Source organism: Capsicum annuum, chromosome 7 (assembly GCF_002878395.1).
Source record: "Capsicum annuum cultivar UCD-10X-F1 chromosome 7, UCD10Xv1.1, whole genome shotgun sequence".
NCBI classification, from domain to species: Eukaryota; Viridiplantae; Streptophyta; class Magnoliopsida; order Solanales; family Solanaceae; genus Capsicum; species Capsicum annuum.
Genome location: NC_061117.1, coordinates 8,112,454 through 8,117,280, shown reverse-complemented (window position 1 = coordinate 8,117,280; position 4,827 = coordinate 8,112,454).

The window sequence follows — 4,827 nt, the reverse complement described above, 5'->3', positions numbered from 1 at the left end:
GGAAAATTTTACAAAAAATTAAAGTCGAGCCCAGGGTTAAAACAGTCTTTTCCCATGATTTTATTCCACCTAGCCGTAGGATTTAATCCCTAAAAACGTATTTAGGTCATTATTAACTCACTTTTCCCTAATTTAAGACATTCTTCCTCGAATATAGAAAACCCTAACCCCTAAGTTTCAAAAGCAATCTAAAGAATCCCTCCAAGAGTCTTCAAGAACTTCAAGAATTTAGATTTTCAGGTATGTTAGATGTTCATTCATGGATCCTTAACTTCCATGGAGCCCAAGAATCTTTTTTCAAAATACAATATTTATGATTTTCATGTTTGAATTAGAATGTTTGAATTAGATTGAATTTATGTTCACGGTATTGTTTGAGTTTTAATTCATGATTTAGATTACAAGTTTCAAAAATTGATTCTAGTATATGTTAAATTACATGGTATTCGTGATAAACTCTTCAATTTGCAAGTTGATCGTTGTAACCATGTTAACCCTAAGTGTTTATGATTTAATGAAGCAAGTATGCTTCCCATGTGTTTGATAAATTGTCTATGAGGATAAAAATAATACCATTATAGCATACTAACATGTAGTCCCATTCATGTATAAGTTAATGCATTACAAGTGTTTGATGAAATGTCTCTATGAATGAATTATGACCAAATGAACATTGCTATGTTATTCAAGATTGTGCTTTTCTTTACTTTTCATGCTATCGAGTCCTGAGGTATTTAATACCCGACAATCTAGATGTTACTTAGAGCCAGTGTCAGTTATAGAATAGTACCAGTCATGTCACGATCAGTAGTACTCTTATCAGTTACAGAACTCAGTTAGTTACAGAACCTAGAAAAACTCAGTGATCTTAGTATTAATCCAGTTTAGTCTAGTTAATCAGTTTCATGCCATTCAGTTGGGAGTAGGATTCAGTACCGAGTGAACCCAAGGATGGAGGCTCACCTGCCAGCAAAGGTGTGATCCTTATAAGCAATCCTTGTATTCTAGAACTATGTAGCCAGCGTAGGTTAAGACATCAAACCTGCTAGTTGAGGGTTGATGAGGTGCTCTACCTGCCAGTAAAGGGTACCATTGTTCTCATTTAGGGAACCTGCCAGTAGAGGTAACTCTTCAACCTGTCTTTACCCGTGATACGGTACTGGCACCCTTCCAATTGGGGTTACAGATTTGACCCCAACTCAGTAACCTTATCTTATTTAGGGCATGTCAGTTAAATGGTTACCTCCCATAATTTCAGTTTTAGTCTTCAATCTAGAACTCAGTTTAGTTCTACAGAATCAGGACTGTCAGTTACAGTCACTCAGTTATCAGTAATTCAAATTATTAGTGATATGAGATTATCAGTATATTCAGTTATCAGTTATCAAATCTAGTTCCAATATACTCAATTATAGTATGCACAGTATGTTCAGTAGTTACAGATCCTCCATGTATGCTAAACCAGTTCTTGCATGTCATTTAGTTAGTTATTATTTATGTATATAAACCCATGCATTCAGCCTTATCTCATTTAGCATACCAGTATATTTCCATGTATTGATCGCATACCCATTTTTTGCGCTATGATATTTCATATCACAGGTTTGAATGCTCAGGTTCCTAACCGCGCTTAGCCGATTCAGCCAGCAGTAGCAAATTTAGTAGTGAGTCCTCATCTATTGAGGAAGTGCTTTTATTTCAGTACTTCAACTTAGATGTATTTTAGTAGATGGAGTTAGTTGGGGGATTGTCCCATCAACTCTACTTTCAGACAGATTCAGTTAGAGGCTATTCAGACTAGATTCAGATAGTATTACAGCTTCAGATGTTATTATTCATTATTAGTATTTTAGATTTTTTGAACCTTATGGCATTTCAACCTATTTTTTCGCATTAATTTCAGCATTATTGTTCAGTGCTCACATCAGATATCATTCATGGATTAGCTTGTGTTCCTTCGAGGTCGTAAGCATTGTGTGACAACTAAGAGGTAGTCTTCGGTCGTTACAACCTCGATGATAGAAGTCAAATAGCCGTCTTAGCTTTTGATGACTTTTTTGGAGGAGAACACCTAAAGACTCAAGGCTTGGTCACCTCGAGGGCATAATAATATGCAAGAAAGGGCCGCTTTGATCAAGACATAAAAAAATTCTGTGTGTGGAAGGTTGCTTGGATGCTTGCCTTGATGATAACCCGAGGACCATAAGCCTTGAAGAATGAACCATCCTCGGTTTTGAGAGAATGAAAGAGGCTCCATTCATCAAGTTCAAACACACAAAATGTCATTTATGAAGATGGAAGCTCGTGAGAGTATGTTGCATTCATATAAGGGAGTGTACTTGCTAATACATGAAGAGGGACCTTGAATATACTCTAAGGAAGCCTTGGATACACTCCAAGGGAATCTTAAATTAGGGGTATTATGGTCTTTTGAGACTCCTCTTTTACACTCCAAAGGAGCACCCTTCATTAAGGGTATTTTAGTCATTGTTTGTAATAAGTATAAATAGGCACTTTGGCTTGTATTTTCATAAGACTTTGATGAATTGAAATTAAGTATTACTCTTAGTGTAGTTTTATCTTATATTAGCTATAGGTCTTGGAAAAGACATTAGAATCAAGGTCAATCTTGTATTGGCATTTTGGCAAAGAAAGGTGGTGCTTAAGGACTTGATCCCTTTGGTTCACCTAAGAATGAAGTGTTATCCATCAATGGTGAGGTGTGTCTAGGTGTTTGATACACACCTTGGTTCTAATCATTAGGGTTGGTGTATGTTTCATTACTATCTTTCATTTAATGCAATTTTCTTATTGATTCTACTTCATCTCCCTTTCTTCTAGTTGCTGATTTTTGCTTCTTTAGTGTTCAATTTCGGTTTTTAACCTTGTTTTCCTTATTATTTGATATCAAGAGTCTGGTTTAGGGTTGTTCCTACAACCCTAAGTCTTGGATCTAAGAAAATCCTCACAAAAAAGAGTCAAAACTCCGAAAAACTAAAAAAAAAATTGTGTGTTGTCTTGTTGTTGGTAGTAGATCCGAATTTCACAACTTAGATCTACTAATTTTTAGCTTGTTTTGATAGTTTCTAGTGTTAGATTCTTGTTCTCTAACACTTAAAGTGTCTAGATCTAAGTTTGAAACAAGATTTGATTGTGTTTGTACTAGATCCATCATTGTTGTGGCGTTTTGAAGCTTTTGTGAAGTTGATAACGTGTGACTTGTGGTATTGTGAATGTTTTATGGATGATTTGTTGATATTTGAGCTTGTCTTGGCAAAGGGAACCTAGATCTTAAAGAAAAATTGAATTTAGGGTTCATTTACCTAGTGGTCAAACCTTGGTCAACTCTTGAATATTTATATTGTTCTTCATCATCTTCAAGACTTGTTGAAGAAGAATATTCAAAGTCCTAGTTTGATTCACAAAAAGAAAAAAAGAGAAGGTGAAAGTTGTTTGTACAAAGAATATTCCCTAGCATATTCACAATCTTCCAAAAGAAGAGGGGACAAAGGGAATATCAAAGTACAATTGAAAGTACAAGGGGGGGACCAATTACTTTCAAATCCATTTGAAATTGAAAAAGGGCTCCAAACCCTCCATCCCCCCCCCCCACTCACCCACCCAATTTCGTCCAAGCACCTCTCTAGTTCAAGTGTGGCTGAAACAAGAAGTTTGGGAAATTGAAAAAAAAATGAAAATAATATCCAATCACAAGCTACCACATCATCACTTTGGTGACCAACCGATTTGAGCTTCAATTTAGATTTCCTAGTTTCTAATTGTTGTTTCTAGTTTCAATTTTGTTGGTTCTATCACTAATTAGCAAACTAGTAAGTACCTACTAGGTTGGTAATTAATCTAGAGTCCGTTTTATTTCGTGTCTTTAATTTTTGTGTGCTTTTCTCATTTTTAATTCGTAGTATCTTGTTGGTTCAAGTCTGAAAGCTATTTTTCTTTGAGTCGTCTCAAACAAAAATCGATTCCGTACCAAGGTAGAATCATCCCTCATTCACTTGCCAAATATTTGCCAAGGTATCAATACTTGAAAGATCAAGTATAGGTAAAGAATCCAAGAGTAAGAGAGTTGGTGAGGATATTTGAACTAACTTGTTTGTTCGTTTTGTAGGTTTGTTTCTTTATTTTAGGTACTATGGCTGCCAATAATTTTAATACCATCATCAATGACCATATTGATAGCTTCATTGAAGATAAGCGCCAAATGCTTAGTGCACTAAATCCCAATTTTGGAAAAAAAGATGAAGAAGTGAAAGAAGGGAGAAGACTTGACAAACTCCCTTGTAATGCGAGATTGTCAAAGGAGAAAGTGGGCTGCCATAATCCGAACCAAGGCAAAGAAGAATGTGCTCAAGAACATAAAGGTAAAATAGCAAACTCTTATAACATCAAGGTAAAATAGCAAACTCTTACACTTTTGTACATGTGAACGATGATTGTATGGCTAGTAGCCCATTGAGCGTGAGTGGCAGCTTATCTATTTGTGAGTCCATTGTTTCTTTGCCTCTTGATGATGATGTACATGTTGTGAGCGTGGATACATTAGTTGATCCTATGATGACCGAATTGAATCTTCTTGTAAGATCAATTTAAGTCCACCTAGTGTTGAAGCCAATGTGTTGAATAAAAGTACATCGTCTATTGATTCTTTGACAATTGTTGATGATATGCATGTTGTGAGTGTAGATACACTAGTTGATCCTATTGATGACCAAATTGAATCTTCTTGTAAAATCAATTTATGTCCACCTAGTGTTGAAGCCTATATGTTAAACGAAAGTACATCATCTTGTGTAATTAGTGTTGATCAAC